This window comes from Rattus norvegicus, chromosome 4, assembly GCF_036323735.1.
Source record: "Rattus norvegicus strain BN/NHsdMcwi chromosome 4, GRCr8, whole genome shotgun sequence".
Lineage (NCBI taxonomy): Eukaryota > Metazoa > Chordata > Mammalia > Rodentia > Muridae > Rattus > Rattus norvegicus.
Genome location: NC_086022.1, coordinates 157,826,231 through 157,844,839, shown reverse-complemented (window position 1 = coordinate 157,844,839; position 18,609 = coordinate 157,826,231). Strand labels below are relative to the sequence as shown.

Below are 18,609 nucleotides of genomic sequence, written 5' to 3'. Positions count from 1 at the left end.
ATGTGCCCCACACAGAGCCTGAGATCAGTCTCAAGTTTGTTCTGCATCTTCTCGGGAACAGTAATTGCTTAGCCATTCCCTCAACCTCGGTTCCATCTTGATGGCTGCGCATCTTGTAGGCAGGACAAATTTGGGGTTGAAGGGTTTGTGGCTGTGCTGGTGTCCTCCTCCCTCCACTGGTAGTCTCTCCTGGCTACAGAAGGTGGGCACTTCAGGCGCCATATCCCCTGCTGCTAGGAGTCCAAGCTAGGGTCACCCCCATAGACTCCCAGGAGCCTCCCCGATCCCGAGTCTTCAGCTGGCCCCATAGATGCTCCCCCAACAAAATTCTGTTCTCTTTCCCAGCCCCCTCCCCCCGCACACACCCAATCAGCACCCCTATTTTCTCCCTACCCCCTCACCCATCCAGCTCCCTCCCTCCACCACCCCAGATGTCTATTTTATTTCTCCTTCTCAGTGAGATTCAAGCATTCTCTCTTGGGCCCTCCTTGTTACTTAGCTTTTCTGGTTCGTGGATTGTAGCATTGTTATCCTGCGCTTTATAGCTAATATCCACTTACAAATGAGTACATACCAGTCATGTCTTTTTGAGTCTAAGTTACCTCACTCAAGATGACATTTTCTAGCTCCATCCATTTGCCCGCAAATTTCATGATGTCCTTGGTTTTGTTTGTTCGTCTGTTTGTTTGTTTTTTGTTGTTGTTGTTTGTTCTTTTGTTTTGGGGGGAGTTTTTTTGCCAAGCTGTGACTGTTTATTAACTGACCAGATTATAAAAATACCATGGTCAACGCCTTAGTTCATCGTCTAATAAACCTGTTTATCTGGTCTTCCTGTTGCCAGCATCTCCACCTTCTACAAAGTGAGTTGTCGTTTTCTTCATTCCACCTCATGAGGAAGACAGTTTGAAGGGCCACAGGAAGTTATTTGCTTCCTTGAAGCATTTCCCAACTGTATAGATCTCATGAATTAGATCCTCCATGCAGATAATGACAAATTTACCAAGAGATGGAGCAATCAAGGAATTATCTGTCAAGGCAACGCGCTTTTTATTGATTTTGCCATAGCCTCGCTTGTAGATGAGCTCATTTACTGACTTCAGGCTGGGAGGCCCCATGCAATGTACGGTTCCGCAATCCTCCGCATGTTCACTGAAGCCTTGTGGAGCTTCACGAAGGAGCCATTGAAGATCTGCCGAGGACGAAGCAGTTGCAACACCTTGCGCACCCTTGGTCTTACTCCACTGATACCTCGGGTTCTGATGACAAATTTCTGATGCCCAATTTTGGTTCTTCGGGCACATAGAAGTCCCCAGCTTTCCTTGCCTTCCTAGCCATGCGACTCTCAGTCCGGTACATCTATCTGCACTCTTTGTGATAGTGGTTTGCCTTCTCGCAGATGAGCTTCCTCCTTGCCTTTCGCGGTGTCTTCAGGGCAAACTTCTTCCTCAGGCGCTTCACCTTCGACTCTGCGAAATTCCTTTGCTTTTTCTTTTTTTTTTTTTTTTTTTTTTTTTTGGTTCTTTTTTTTCGGAGCTGGGGACCGAACCCAGGGCCTTGCGCTTCCTAGGCCTTTGCTTTTTCTTAAGGGTTTCTGACTCCATGGGAACCTTTTCCTTCTTAAGGGTTCCTGGCGCAGTGGCAACCTTCTTTTTCTTCTCTAGTATAGCCTCCATGGTTCCAGCCAGAAAAAGAGAGCGATGTCCTTGTTTTTAATAGCTAAGTAACATTTCATTGTGTAAATGTACATTTTCTTTATCCATTCTTGAGGTAAGGGACATCTACGTTGTCTCCAGTTTCTGGCTATTGTGAATAAAGAGGTAAAAGACTCTCCCAGAGCCTGACAAATAGAGATTCAATTGCTCACAGTCAACCGTTAGACTGAGAAAGGGGTCCTCATTGGAGGAGTTAGAGAAAGGACTGAAGGAGCTGAAGGGGTTTGCAACACCATAAGAAGAACAATACCAACCAACCAGACCTCCCAGAGCTCCCAGGGACTAAGCCACCAACCAGGGAGTATACACGGAGGGCTCCATGGCTCTAGCAGCATATGTAGCAGAGGATGGCCTTATCTGACATCAATAAGAGGAGAAGTCTTTGGTCCTGTGAAGGCTCAATTTTCCCAGTAGGGGAATGCCAGGGTAGTAAAATGGGAGTGGGTGGGAGGGGGAGCACCCTCATAGAAGCAGGGGGAGAGGAGATGGGGAGAGAGGGATTCCGGAAAGGAAACCAGAAAAGTGGATAACATTTGAAATATAAATACATAAAATAGCCAAGAAAGAAAGAAAGGAAGGAAGGAAGGAAGGAAGGGAGGGAGGGAGGGAGGGAGGGAGGGAGGGAGGGAGGGAGGGAGGGGGAAGGAAAGGAAAGGAAAGGAAAGGAAAGGAAAGAAAAGAAAAGAAAAGAGGCTACAAGCAAAGTTGTGCAAATGTCCTTGCGGTATGATGAAGCAGCTTCTTGGTATATGCCCACGGTCTTGGTATAGCAGGATCTTGAGGTAGAACTATTGCCAATTTTCTGAGAAATCTCCAGGTTGATTTCCAAAGACGTTATACAAGTTTGCATTCCCACAAACAATGGAGAAGTGAAACCCTTGCTCCACATCCTTGCCAGCATGTGCTATCACTTGATTTCTTGATATTAGCCATTCTGAGGAGTATAAGATGGGATCTCAGAGTCATACTAATGACTGAAGACTTGAACATGGGCTGGAGAGATGGCTCGGAGGTTAAGAGCACTGACTACTCTTCCAGAGGTCCTGAGTTCAACTGCCAGCAACCACATGGTGGCTTACAACAATCTGTAATGGGATCTGATGCCCTCTTCTCATGTGTCTGAAGAGAGTGACAGTGTCCTCATATACATTAAATAAATCTTTTTTTAAAAAGACTTGAACATTTCTTTTTTTTTACCAATTTTCTTTTTTTAGTGATCAAATGGTATCAATATTTATTACCAAATTAATTTCACAAGTCTTGATTGCAGTTTGACAAATATTTCTTTTTATTTATTTTTTATTTATTTTTTATTTTTTATTAACTTGAGTATTTGTTATTTACATTTCGAATGTTATTCCCTTTCCCGGTTTCCGGGCAAACATCCCCCTAATCACTCCCCCTCCCCTTCTTTATGGGTGCTCCCCTCCCCACCCTCCCCCCACTGCCGCCCTCCCCCAACACTGGGGGTTCACTCTTAGCAGGACCAACGGCTTCCCCTTCCACTGCTGATCTTACTAGGATATTCATTGCTACCTATGAGGTCAGAGACCAGTGTCAGTCCATGTATAGTCTTTAGGTAGTGGCTTAGTCCCTGGAAACTCTAGTTGCTTGGCATTGTTGTACATAAGGGGTCTCGAGCCCTTCAAGCTCTTCCAGTTCTTTCTCTGATTCCTTCAATGCGGGTCCTATTCTCAGTTCAGTGGTTTGCTGTTGGCATTTGCCTCTGTATTTGCTGTATTCTGGCTGTGTCTCTCAGGAGAGATCTACATCCGGCTCCTGTCGGTCTGCACTTCTTTGCTTCATCCATCTTGTCTAATTGGGTGGCTATATATGTATGGGCCACATGTGGGGCAGGCTCTGAATAGGTGTTCCTTCTGTCTCTGTTTTAATCTTTGCCTCTCTATTCCCTGCCAAGGGTATTCTTGTTCCCCCTTTTAAAGAAGGAGTGAAGCATTCACATTTTGATCATCCGTCTTGAGTTTCATGTGTTCTATGCATCTACGGTAATTCAAGCACTTGGGCTAATAGCCACTTATCAATGAGTGCATACCATGTGTGTTTTCTGTGATTGGGTTAGCTCACTCAGGATGATATTTTCCAGTTCTAACCATTTGTCTATGAATTTCATAAACTCGTTGTTTTAGATAGCTGAGTAATATTCCATTGTGTAGATGTACCACATTTTCTGTATCCATTCCTCTGTTGAAGGGCATCTGGGTTCTTTCCAGCTTCTGGCTATTAGAAATAAGGCTGCTATGAACATAGTGAAGCACGTATCTTTTTTATATGTTGGGGTATCTTGTGGGTATATGCCCAAGAGAGGCATGGTTGGAACCTCAGGTAGTTCAATGTCCAATTTTCTAAGGAACCTCCAGACTGATTTCCAGAATGGTTTTACCAGTCTGCAATCCCACCAACAATGGAGGAGTGTTCCTCTTTCTCCAAATCCTCGCCAGTATTTGTTGTCACCTGAGTTTTTGATCTTAGACATTCTCACTGGTGTGAGGTGAAATCTCAGGGTTGTTTTGATTTGCATTTCCCTTATGACTAAAGATGTTGAACATTAATTTAGGTGTTTCTCAGCCATTCGGCATTCCCCAGCTGTGAATTCTTGGTTTAGCTCTGAACCCCATTTTTTAATAGGGTTATTTGTCTCCCTGCGGTCTAACTTCTTGAGTTCTTTGTATATTTTGGATATAAGGTCTCTATCTGTTGTAGGATTGGTAAAGATCTTTTCCCAATCTGTTGGTTGCCGTTTTGTCCTAACCACAGTGTCCTTTGCCTTACCGAAGCTTTGCAGTCTTATGAGGTCCCATTTGTCGATTCTTGATCTTAGAGCATAAGCCATTGGTGTTTTGTTCAGGAAATTTTTTCCAGTGCCCATGTGTTCCAGATGCTGCCCTAGTTTTTCTTCTTAGTTTGAGTGTATCTGGTTTGATGTGAAGGTCCTTGGACTTAAGCTTTGTACAGGGTGATAAGCATGGATCGATTTGCACTCTTCTACATGTTGACTTCCAGTTGAACCAGCACCATTTGCTGAAAATGCTATCTTTTTTCCATTGAATGGTTTTGGCTCCTTTGTCAAAAATCAGGTGCCCATAGGGGTGTGGGTTCATTTCTGGGTCTTCAATTCTGCTCCATTGGTCTATCTGCCTGTCTCTGTACCAATACTATGCAGTTTTTATCACTATTGCTCTGTAATATTGTTTGAGTTCAGGGATAGTGATTCCCCCTGAAGTCCTTTTATTGTTGAGGATACTTTTAGCTCTCCTGGGTTTTTTGTTATTCCAGATGAATTTGCAAATTGTTCTGTCTAACTCTTTGAAGAATTGGATTGGTATGTTGATGGGGATTGCAATGAGTTTGTAGATCGCTTTTGGTAAAGTGGCCATTTTTACTATTTTAATCCTGCCAGTCCATGAGCATGGGAGATCTTTCCATCTTCTGAGGTCTTCTTCAATTTCTTCCTTCAGAGTCTTGAAGTTCTTATTGTACAGATATTTTACTTGCTTGGTTAAAGTCACACCGAGGTACTTTAAATTGTTTGGGTCTATTATGAAGGGTGTCGTTGCCCTAATTTCTTTCTCGGCTTGTTTCTCTTTTGAATAGAGGAAGGCTACTGATTTATTTGAGTTAATTTTATACCCAGCCACTTTGCTGAAGGTGTTTATCAGGTTTAGTAGTTCTCTGGTGGAACTTTTCGGATCACTTAAATATACTATCATATCATCTGCAAATAGTGATATTTTGACTTCTTCTTTGCTAATCTGTATCCCCTTGATTTCCTTTTGTTGGCTGATTGCTCTAGCTAGAACTTCAAGAACTATATTGAATAAGTAGGGAGAGAGTGGGCAGCCTTGTCTAGTCCCTGATTTTAGTGGGATTGCTTCAAGTTTCTCTCCATTTAGTTTAATGTTAGCAACTGGTTTGCTGTATATGGCTTTTACTATGTTTAGGTATGGGCCTTGAATTCCTATTCTTTCCAGGACTTTTATCATGAAGGGGTGTTGAATTTTGTCAAATGGTTTCTCAGAGTTTAATGAAATGATCATGTGGGTTTTGTTCTTTCAGTTTGTTTATATAATGGATCATGTTGATGGTTTTCCATATATTAAACCATCCCTGCATGCCTGGGATGAAGCCTACTGGATCATGGTGGATGATTGTTTTGATGTGCTCTTGGATTCGGTTTGCCAGAATTTTATTGAGTATTTTTGCGTCGATATTCATAAGGGAAATTGGTCTGAAGTTCTCTTTCTTTGTTGTGTCTTTGTGTGGTTTAGGTATAAGAGTAATTGTGGCTTCATAGAAGGAATTCGGTAGTGCTCCATCTGTTTCAATTTTGTGGAATAGTTTGGATAATATTGGTATGAGGTCTTCTATGAAGGTCTGATAGAATTCTGCACTAAACCCGTCTGGACCTGGGCTCTTTTTGGTTGGGAGACCTTTAATGACTGCTTCTATTTCCTTAGGAGTTATGGGGTTGTTTAACTGGTTTATCTGTTCCTGATTTAACTTCGGTACCTGGTATCTGTCTAGGAAATTGTCCATTTCCTGAAGATTTTCAAGTTTTGTTGAATATAGGCTTTTATAGTAAGATCTGATGATTGTTTGAATTTCCTCTGAATCTGTAGTTATGTCTCCCTTTTCATTTCTGATTTTGTTAATTTGGACACACTCTCTGTGTCCTCTCGTTAGTCTGGCTAAGGGTTTATCTATCTTGTTGATTTTCTCAAAGAACCAACTTTTGGTTCTGTTGATTCTTTCTATGGTCCTTTTTGCTTCTACTTGGCTGATTTCAGCTCTGAGTTTGATTATTTCCTGCCTTCTACTCCCCCTGGGTATATTTGCTTCTTTTTGTTCTAGAGCTTTTAGGTGTGCTGTCAACTGCTGACATATGCTCTCTCCTGTTTCTTTCTGCAGGCACTGAGAGCTATGAGTTTTCCTCTTAGCACAGCTTTCATTGTGTCCCATAAGTTTGGGTAGGTTGTACCTTCATTTTCATTAAATTCTAAGAAGTCTTTAATTTCTTTCTTTATTTCTTCCTTGACCAGGTTATCGTTGAGTAGAGCATTGTTCAACTTCCACGTATATGTGGGCATTCTTCCCTTATTGTTATTGAAGACCAGCTTTAGGCCGTGGTGGTCTGATAGCATGCATGGGATTATTTCTATCTTTCTGTACCTGTTGAGGCCCGTTTTTTGACCAATTATATGGTCAATTTTGGAGAAAGTACCATGAGTAGCTCAGAAGAAGGTATATCCTTTTGCTTTAGGATAGAATGTTCTATAAATATCTGTTAAGTCCATTTGGTCCATGACTTCTCTTAGTGTGTCTACATCTCTGTTTAATTTCTTTTTCCATGATCTGTCCATTGATGAGGGTGGGGTGTTGAAATCTCCTACTATTATTGTGTGAGGTGGAATATGTGTTTTGAGCTTTAGTAAGGTTTCTTTTATGTAAGTAGGTGCCCTTGTATTTGGAGCATAGATATTTAGGATTGAGAGTTCCTCTTGGTGGATTTTTCCTTTGATGAATATGAAGTGTCCTTCCTTATCTTTTTTGATGACTTTTAGTTGAAAATTGATTTTATTTGACATTAGAATGGCTACTCCAGCTTGCTTCTTCCGACCATTTGCTTCGAAAGTTGATTTCCAGCCTTTCACTCTGAGGTAGTGTCTGTCTTTGTCTCTGAGGTGTGTTTCCTGTAGGCAGCAGAATGCAGGATCCTCGTTGCGTATCCAGTTTGTTAATCTATGTCTTTTTATTGGGGAGTTGAGACCATTGATGTTGAGAGATATTAAGGAATACTGATTATTGCTTCCTGTTATATTCATCTTTGGATGTGAGGTTATGTTTGTGTGCTTTTCTTCTCTTTGTTTTGTTGTCAAGACGATTAGTTTCTTGCTTTTTCTAGGGTGTAGCTTGCCTCCTTATGTTGGGCTTTACCATTTATTATCCTTTGTAGTGCTGGATTTGTAGAAAGATATTGTGTAAATTTGGTTTTGTCATGGAATATCTTGGTTTCTCCATCTATATTATTTGAGAGTTTTGCAGGATACAATAACCTGGGCTGGCATTTGTGTTCTCTTAGGGTCTGTATGACATCTGTCCAGGATCTTCTGGCTTTCATAGTCTCTGGTGAAAAGTCTGGTGTGATTCTGATAGGTCTGCCTTCATATGTTACTTGACCTTTTTCCCTTACTGCTTTTAATATTCTTTCTTTATTTTGTGCATTTGGTGTTTTGACTATTATGTGACGGGAGGTGTTTCTTTTCTGGTCTAATCTATTTGGAGTTCTGTAGGCTTCTTGTATGCCTATGGGTATCTCTTTTCTTAGGTTAGAGAAGTTTTCTTCTCTGATTTTGTTGAAGATATTTACTGGTCCTTTGAGCTGGGAGTCTTCACTCTCTTCTATACCTATTATCCTTAGGTTTGATCTTCTCATTGAGTCCTGGATTTCCTGTATGTTTTGGACCAGTAGCTTTTTCCACTTTACATTATCTTTAACTGTTGAGTCAATGATTTCTATGCAATCTTCTGCTCCTGAGATTCTCTTTTCTATCTCTTGTATTCTGTTGGTGATGCTTGTATCTACAGCTCCTTGTCTCTTCCTTTGGTTTTCTATATCCAGGGTTGTTTTCATGTGTTCTTTCTTGATTGCTTCTATTTCCATTTTTAATTCCTTCAATTGTTTGATTGTGTTTTCCTGGAATTCTTTCAGGGATTTTTGTGATTCCTCTCTGTAGGCTTCTACTTGTTTATTTATGTTTCCTGTGTTTCTCTAAGGAAGTTCTTCATGTCTTTCTTGAAGTCCTCCAGCATCATGATCAAATATGATTTTGAAACTAGATCTTGCTTTTCTGGTGTGTTTGAATATTCTGTGTTTGCTTTGGTGGGAGAATTGGGCTCCGATGATGCCATGTAGTCTTGGTTTCTGTTGCTTGGATTCCTGCGCTTGCCTCTCGCCATCAGATTATCTCTAGAGTTACTTTGTTCTGCTATTTCTGACAGTGGCTAGACTGTCCTATAAGCCTGTGTGTCAGGAGTGCTGTAGACCTGTTTTCCTGTTTTCTTTCAGCCAGTTATGGGGACAGAGTGTTCTGCTTTCGGTCCTGTAGTTTTTCCTATGTACAGGTCCTCAGCTGTTCCTGTGGGCCTGTGTCTTGAGTTCACCAGGCAGGTTGCTTGCAGCAGAAAAGTTGGTCTTACCTGCGGTCCCGAGGCTCAAGTTTGCTCGTGGGGTGTTGCTTATGAGCTCTCTGCAGCGGCAGCAACCGGGAAGATTTTTGCTGCCCTTTCCGGGAGCTTCAGTGCACCAGGGTTCCAGATGTTGTTTGGTGTTTTCCTCTGGAATCAGTAATGTGGGCAGAGTGTAGACTCTTCTGGTTTCCCAGGTGTGTCTGGCTCTCTGAAGGTTTAGCTCTCCCTCCCACGGGATTTGGGTGCAGAGACCCAATTTTCTTGACTGGAATAAACCGCCTGTACTTTGCTTCATAGGATCTTACAGCATTAGTTGACAGGTCTGTTAAGAACTGAACATTTCTTTAAGTGCTTCTTGGCCATTAGAGATTCCTATCGAGAATTCTCTATTTTGCTCTGTACTACATTTTTTAATTGGGCTATTTGGGTTGTTGGTGTTTAATTTCTTGAGTTTTTTAATATATTTTGGATATTAATCCTGTTTGATGTAGAGTTGAGGATTTTTTTTTCCCAATCCATAGGCTGCCATTTTGCCCTATTGATGGTGTCTTTTCCCTTACAGAGGCTTTTCAATTTCATGAGGTCCCATTTATTAATTGTTGATCTTAGTGCCTGAGCTGTTGGTATCCTGTTTAGGAAATTGTCTCTTGTATCAATGCATTCAAAACTATTCCTCACTTTATCTTTTATCAGATATAGTGTGTCTGGTTTTATGTTGAGGTCTTTGATCCACATTGGAATTGCGTTTTGTGCAGGGCAATAGATATGGATCTATTAGCCTTATTCTACATGCAGACATCAGGTTAGACTTGCACCATTTTTTTGAAGATGCTTTCTTTCTTCTGTTGTATGATTTTGACTTCATTGTCAAATATCAAGTGTCTGTACGTGTGTGGATTTATTTCTGGGTCCTAGATTCAATTCCATTGACCAACCTGTCTTTATGTCAATACAATGCTATTTTTATTATTGCTCTATGGCACTGCCTGAAATGAGAAATGGTAATATCTCCAAAAGTTCTTTTATTGTACAAGATTTTTTAGCTATCCTGGGTTTGTTTGTTTGTTTGTTTGTTTGTTTCCCATATGAAGTTGAGAATTGCTCTTTCAAGGTCTATAAAGAATTGTGTGGGAATTTTGATGGGGATTGTGTTGAATCTAGTGATTGATTTTGGTAAAATGTCTATTTTTGCTATGTTAATCCTACAAATCCATGAACATGGGAGATCTTTCCATCTTCTGTTATTTCCTTCAATTCCCTTTTCTTCAGAAACATGAAGTTCTTGTCATACACATTTTTGATGTGTTTGGTCAATTACACCCAGATATCTTATATCACTTATGAAGGATGTTGTTTCCCTAGTTTCTTTCTCAGCCCATTTATCACTTGTATAAAGGAGGGCTACTATTGGGAGGCACATCCCATTCTGTGGCCCTCTGCCTCCTGCTTGCTGTTTCAGAGGTGAGATTCAGCTGTTCCTACTGCTATGCCTTTACTTGACTCAGTGGACTCTAACACTCCGGAATTATAAATCCAACTAATGCTTTCTTTTATACGTTTCTTTGGTTATGGTGTTTTACCACAGCAATAGAAAAGTCACTAATATACACAGGGCAATGCCGACTTTGTAGAACGAGTTCAGTAGGGCTGGAGAGGTGGCTCAGCCGTTAAAGGCTAGGCTCACAGCCAAAAATATAAGAGTTCAGTAATGTTTCTGCATATTTTATGGGACACTTTGGGAAGTGCTCATATTAAATCATGCTTAAAAGTTGGGTAGCATTTTTCAATGTCCCCCACCTGCTCTTCCAATGTTCTTTGGGGAAAATGCTAATTTCTGTTTCAGTCTCCTTGCTTGTTATAGGTCTGTGTAACTAGTTTTATCTCTTCATGATTTCATTTTGGTGGGTTATGTACATTCAGAGATTTATACATTTCTTATTGGTTTTCTAGCTTTTTGAAATATACATTTTCAAAGTATTCCCAGATAGGCTTCTAGACATCATTGGAGTCTATTGTAAAAACTCCCTTTCATTTCTAATTTCTTTTGGTTAGTTCAACTAGGAGTTTCTCAATCTTGTTAAATTCTGTGTATTATTGTCTTAGTCTCTATCTCATTAATTTCAGCCCTAAACTTTATGATTTCTCATGATTACTACATTTGGGTTTGGCTCCTTCAGCCTTGAAGTACATCACTAGGTTACTATTTACAGTCTCCTGCATTTTTAATGCAAGCTCATATAGCTGTAAACGTTACTCTTATGGCTGCCTTGGCTGTTCTCAAGGAACAAGGAGACTATGCTCTCTTTTCCATTGGTTTCCAGAAACATTGATTTATGTATTTCTATCTCTGCATTTCTCTGTATGTGTGTATAATGCAGCTGTATCTGTGTATGCTGGGGGAGGGGAAGTGGTCCGTGCACATAAGAAAATATGTGATGGCAGCCAGAGGTCAACATCAAGTTCCCTCTATTCTTCTCTACATTATGCTTTGAGACAGCATCTCCCATTAAACCTGAAGCCCACCAAATCAGAACTATCTGACCAAGAAGACCCATGGAACCTCCTATCTTCCTCTTCCTGTGGTAGGATCATAAACACATACCACCACAGCAAGCTTTCTTTGTGGGATGGAAACTCAGATCTTCATGATTGCACATGATTACTGACTGAACCACCTCCAAAGTCCCTTGTGCTAGCTAGTTTTTTTGTCAGCTTGACACAAACTAGGAGTCATCTAAGAAGAAGGAACCTCAGTTGAGGAAATGCTTCCTTAAGATCAACCTGTAGGCAAGCCTACAGAGCATTTTCTTGGTTGATGTAGGAATGCACAGCTCTTGGTGTGGTGGTGCCACCCCCTAGGCAAGTGGTCCTGGAGTATATAAGCAAGCAAAGAGGGTCAAGTCAATGAGAAGCACTCCTCCAAGGTTTCTGCATCAGCTCCTGCTTCTAGGTTCCTGATCTCACTTTCCTGAATGATGATCTACAAGGTGGAAGATGAAATAAATCCTCCCCTGCCTAATTTGCTTTTGGTCATTGAACCCTTAACTATAGCATTTATATTTTTATGAGGATTCTTTTTCCATTACTAGTTTCATAAATTGTTCACTTCGTTCAAAAATATATTGTTCAATCTCCAAGTATTTTTGTGCTATTGATTTCTCATTGTATTTCTTTGTTGTCTGGTAAGATATAAGGAATTATCTTAACTTTAATATTTTTTATTATTTTTATTTTTTTACAGTCAAGTCTGAGATCTCTCAGACACTGATCCAACAACTAGGCAGCATACACAAGCTGGTCCGAGGCCCCCAACATATATACAGCAGAGGACTGACTGGTCTGGCCTCAGTGAGATAAGACCTATTTAACCCTCAAGAGACTTGAGGCCCCAGGAAGTGGGGAGGCTTTGGGAAGGGAAGGGCAGCCTCTTGAAGACAGGAGGGAGGAAGAATAGAGTGAGAAACTGTGGGAGGACAGACCAGGAGCAGAGTAATGACTGGACTATAAAACTATGAAAATAATAAAAAAAAAATTTAAAAAGCTGAACTTGGTCCAACATGTCTTTAGTCCTAGCACTTGGGGGGCAGAGGCAGGTATATTTCTGAGTTCGAAGCCAGCCTGGTCTACAAAGCAAGTTACAGGAGAGCCAGGGCTATAAACCCTGTCTTGAAACAAACAAAAAATCAATCAAATCAAATATATATCAGGCTCCCCACCTCATCACCCTATTTTGACCCACAACTCCCTGATCTACCATAACTACAGTTACCAAAACTCTAGGTAGGCTGCCTACCATGTAAACCACCCTCATTCTCTCACTGTCTGCCCAGCCTACCCCCAATCACTCTACCCATTCTTGCCACCATATCTTGGTCCCCCAAATCAGGTTGGGGGCCCCCATTAAACCAGAGACAATGCTGGCTGCCAGAAATCCAGGTAGGCTGCAGCCCACAGACTCACAGACTATCTTCACTCTCACAGTATACACCTACCCTACCCCCAATCACCCATCCCATCCTCTCTGCCATGTGTCAGCCCTCAATTCAGGCAGAAACTCACTGTTCAATGGAGGCTACCCTGGCCATCAGAAGTACAACCTCCAACTCCAGTGGAGACCCTCTATTTAACCACAAACCAGTCCAGCCAGAAGACCAGAGAAGAATAAAAAGCCAAAAGCAAAAGCACACATTCAACAAAGACAGTCTTAGAAATCACCACCTGAACCAATAATCACCCCAAACCTAGATGCCTAGGTGCTAGTATAAGAATACAATCAATGATAGCAATATGTCATCAATGTAGCCTAGCTATCCTACTACAACAAGCCCTGAATAGTCCAACACAGCTGAAGCACAAGAAAATAACCTTAAAACTTATTCTATGATGATGATAGAGGTCCTTAAAGAAGAAATTAATATATCCCCTAAAGAAATAAGGGGAAAACAAACAAAAAGTTGGAGGAAATAAATAAATGCCTTAAAGAAAATCATGAAAGGCAAGAAAAAATAAAAGAAACAGTTGAAGCAAATGAATAAAACCATTCAAGATCTGAAAAAGGCGTAAGAAACAATAAAGAAAACACAAACTGAGGAAATTTTGGAAGTGGGAAATCAAGGCAAACATACAGGAAAACAGACACATCACCAACAGAATACAAGAGATTGAAGAAAGAATCACAGGAGTTGAAGATAACAAAAGAAATGGATACATTGGTTAAAATGTTAAATCTGAAATTTTTTTCTGATACAAAACATCCAGGAAATCTGGGGAACTATGAAAAGACCAAACCTAAAAATTATAGAAACAGAGCAAGGAGAAGGGTCAAGAAAATACTTTTAACAAAATCATACCCCAAAAATTCCAAGGGAGCACAGACATGGGAGGACTGGGAGTAAAGATGATTGGTAAAATTCCCAAATATTCAATAAAAATATCATGTTATCAAAAAATTCCTAATCTAAAGAAGAACATGTCTATAAAGGTACAAGAATGAATAAAGAACACAAACTAGATTGGACCAGCAAAGAAAGTTTTCCTTGCCACATAATAATCAAAACATTTAACATACATGCAGGGAGGGAAAAGAGAATATTTAAAGCTACAAGAGAAAAAGGTCAAGAAACATATAAAGGCAACATTATTAGAATTACACATGACTTCTTGATGAAGTTCTAAAAGCCAGAGGGGCCTGGACAAATGCTCTGCAGACTCTAAAAGATCACAGAGTCGCCTGGAGCTGAACAGTTCCCACAGCCCTCTGTACCAAATCCCATGGAGGAGAGAGCTGGACTCTCAGAAGTGCAGACAATACTGAGAGCTCAGGGGAGACCATCCATTCTGCCCACATTCCTGGTCAGAGAGGAACACCCTGGCCTAGTGCCCTCTGTGCCTTCTGGGCAAAGGAAACTAGGAGCAGTCAAAAACAGGACATTCTGGTTTCTGCCTATGCCAAGGAGCCAAAAGCCAGTCACCAGGAGCATAGACACAACTGAGAGCAGAGGTAAGACCACCTTTTCTGCTCCAAGCTTCCAGTCTGATAGCCTCATGACACACAAAGGCAGAAGTCCTCTGGGACAGGACACTTCGGGTTTCTGGCTGCACCCAGAACTGAACTGCTCCCACAGCCCTCTGTACCCAAATCCCCATGGGGGAGAGAGCTGGACTCTCAGAAGTGGGGACAATCTAAGATGTAAGGGGAGACCGACACTTCTGCTCACATTCCTGGCCCAAGAGGAACCCGCCTTGTGCCCTCTGGATACAGAAACATAGGAGCAGTCAGTGGCAGGAACTTTCTGGTTTCTGCTTGAACCCAGAGCTTAAAAGCTATTCACCTGGAGTTCTGACACACTGAGAGCAGAGGTTAGACCAACTCTTCTGCTCCAAGTGACCCACCTGGAGGCTTTAGGACACACAAACCAGGAACAGTTCTCTGTTCCCAGATCTAGCTGGAAAAAAAACAGGTCTACAAGAATGCTGACACACAGGCTTACAGGAGAGTGAAGCCACTGTCACAGACAGCAAAACAAGCTACCACCAGAGACAACCTGATAGCAAGAGGCAAGTGCAGGAACCTAAGCAACAGAAACCAAGACTACTTGATATCATCAGAGCACAGTTCTCCCACCAAATCAAATACTGGATATCCAAACACACCAGAAAAGCAAGATTTGGATTTTAAAAAATCACATCTCATGATGATGATAGAATAAATTAAAAAAGACATTTAAAAACTCCCTTAAACAAATATAGGACAACACAGGTAAACAAGTAGAAGCCCTTAAAGAGGAAACACAAAAATCCCTTAAAGAATTACAGGAAAAGACAACCAAACAGATGAAGGACTTGAACAAAACCATCCAGGATTTAAGAATGGAACTAGAAACAATAAAGAAATCACAAAGGGAGACAACTCTAGAGATAGAAACCCTAAAAAAGAGATCAGGAGTCATAGATACAAGCATTGCCAACAGAATGCAAGAGATGGAAGAGAGAATCTTGGGGGCAGAAGTTACCATAGATAACATTGACAAAACCATCAAAGATAATGGAAAATGGAAAAAAGTCCTAACCCAAAACATTCAAGAAATCCAGGACACAATGAGGAGAGCAAACCTAAGGATAATAGGTATAGAAGAGAATGATGACTCTTGACTTAAAGGGCCAGTAAATATCTTCAACAAAATTATACAAGAAAACTTCCCTAGCCTAAAGAAAGAGATGCCCATAAACACACAAGAACCTACAGAACACCAAATACATTGGACCAGAAAAGAAACTCCTCTCATCACATAATAGTCAAAACACCAAATGCACAAAATAAAGAAAGAATATCAATAGGAGTAAGGGGAAAAGGTCAAGTGACATATAAAGGCAGACCTATAAGAATTATACCAGACTTCTCACCAGAGACAATGAAAGCCAGAAGATCCTGGGCAGATGCCACACAGACCCTAAGAGAACACAAATGCCAGCCAAGGCTACTATAACCAGCAAAACTCTCAATTAACATAGATGGAAAAACCAAGTTATTCTACAACAAAACCAAATTTACACAATATCCAGTAGAAACAAATCCAGCCCTACAAAGAATAGTAAATGGAAAACCCCAACATAAGGAGGGAAACTACAGCCTAGAAAAAGCAAGAAAGTAATCTTGCAAGGAAACCAAAAGAAGAAAGACACACAAACATAATTCTACTCCTAACAACAAAAATAACAAGAAACAACAATAACTATTCCTTAATATCTCTTAACATTAATGGACTCAATTACCCAATAAAAAAACAGAGATTGTACACATACAGCAGACCCAGCATTTTGCTGCATACAAGAAACACACCTCCATGACAAAGACAGACACGGCCTCAGAGTAAAAGGCTAGAAAACAACTTTCCAAGCAAATGGTCCCAAGAAACAAGCTGGGGTAGTCATTCTACTGTCAAATAAAATTGACATTCACCCAAAAGTTATCAAAAAAGATAAGGTAGGACACTTCATATTTATCAAAGGAAAAATCCACCAAGATGAACTCTCAATTCTGAATATCTATGCTCCAAATGCAAGGGCACCTACATTCATAAAAGAAACCTTACTAAAGCTCAAAGCACACATTGCACCTCACACAATAGTAGTAGGAGATTTCAACACCCAAATCTCATCAATGGACAGATCATAGAAACAGAAATTGAACAGAGACATAGAGAAACTAAGAGAAGTCATGAACCAAATGGATTTAACAGATATTTATAGAACATATCATCCTAAAACAAAAGAATATACATTCTTCTTAGCACCTGACGGTACCTTCTTCAGAACTGACCATATAATTGGTCACAGAACAGGCCTCAACAGATACAAGAAGACTGAAATAATCCCATGTATCCTATCAGATCACCATAGACAAAGGCTGGTCTTCAATAACAACAATAGCAATAGAAAGCCCACATATACATGGAAGTTGAACAATGCTCTACTCAATGATAACTTTGAAAAGGAAAAAATAAAGAAAGAAATTAAAGACTTCTTAGAATTTAATGAAAATGAAGGCACAACATACTCTAATTTATGGGACACAACAAAAGCAGGGCTAAGAGGAAAACTCACAGCTCTGAATGCCTCCAAAAAGAAACAGGAGAGAGGGAGAGGAGACGGAGAGAGAGAAGCTATGGCAGGACAATATGGCGGGTGATGTTAAGATTCCATGCTGTACCTTTACGGGTTGTTACAAATGTTCTTAAGGGATGGATGGTACTGGGCTTTGTATGTTTAGGTGGACAGTTATATCTTACCAATTGGGTCAAAGATTATTGTGTTGTGTGTTCTTTTATGTGACAATTTGAGTATAGCAAAGTGTGTGGTGGCAGGAGACACTGGGCCACCAAGGAGTTGGGATGTGTTTCTGCCAAGATATCTAGCAGATATCTTGGGGCACCGTGGTGCTGGACCTAGTGAGGTAAAAGACAACAATACTTTTTTATTTTGTATATTTTTACAACAACAGATGGCGAACTAATGTAATGGACAAGAATCCACTAGTAATCCTAACAGTTGAGAGAAAGTTTTTATTTTCTAAGTTAAGAGGAGGCCAGCATGATGTTAAGTCATGTGATATCTCAAGCGCGGGAATTTAGCAAAGAAACAGGGAAGTAGCCTGGGCTGGCAGGCTGTAGGTCCCAGGCTGTGTGATAAACAATGGCAGCTCAGAGAGTTAGAGATTAAAAGCTACTTTTTAAAGAAAGTTGTTTAGAAAGTCTTTCAGGATACTCATATTCTTTTTAACATGGGCTACACAGGAATTTTGGGTTGAAATCCTAGTTAGACAAGCTACTTCTTTTTTTTTTTTTTCTTTTTTCTTTTTTTTTTCGGAGCTGGGGACCGAACCCAGGGCCTTGCGCTTGCTAGGCAAGCGCTCTACCACTGAGCTAAATCCCCAACCCCCGACAAGCTACTTCTTAATTACAGGTTTATTAAAAGGTGATTAAGTTTGTTTTTAGAAAGAAGAGAGTAAAGAGATTATCCGAATCATGTGGGGATTTTCATCTATGGTTCAGAACTTAGATAGGGAAAAATTGGTCACTAACTCCAAGTAGAGAGTTGTGATAAATGTCTTTAACACCAGACAGAGTGAATGCAGACATATATTATAGAAGTTATTAAGGTTAAAGAAAAATCTGTGGCTCTGGGTAGAGAGCTTAACAGATGGTATATTTTGGGCTAAAGTCCTGGTTTGATATGTTGCTTATTGATATTAGAATTGATAGAAGGTATTTGGTTTGCTTTATGAATTACCTCGATAAAGGCCATATGGCTCGTTGATGCTGGCTAGCTAGGGTTTGTGGTTATTTTTTATATCTACCACAACAGGAAGCTCAGATTTTCTTAACATGGGCTCCACAAGAATTTTGGGTTAATTTCCTGATATCACAGAGTACAAAAGTCTATCAGGCTCATTGTTTAGCTTATTTAAAAAATTGTTTAATCTTCATAATGGGTGTGACTTTGAGTTTTTTTTTTGGTTCTTTTTTTTTTTTCGGAGCTGGGGACCGAACCCAGGGCCTTGCGCTTCCTAGGTAAGCGCTCTACCACTGAGCTAAATCCCCAGCCCCGTGACTTTGAGTTTTATGGTTATAGTATTACTCTAGGAGAGAGTGCAAAATACAAGCTTTTCTGGTTACAGACTGAGGAACACAGT

General features: G+C 40.5%; 1 pseudogene; it reads right to left on the bottom strand.

Moving 5' to 3' along the window:
- Positions 1 to 336: 336 nt before the first annotated feature.
- Rpl7-ps25 (ribosomal protein L7, pseudogene 25) lies at positions 337 to 1,710 on the bottom strand (annotated as a pseudogene).
- Between the last annotated feature and the right edge of the window lie 16,899 nt (positions 1,711 to 18,609).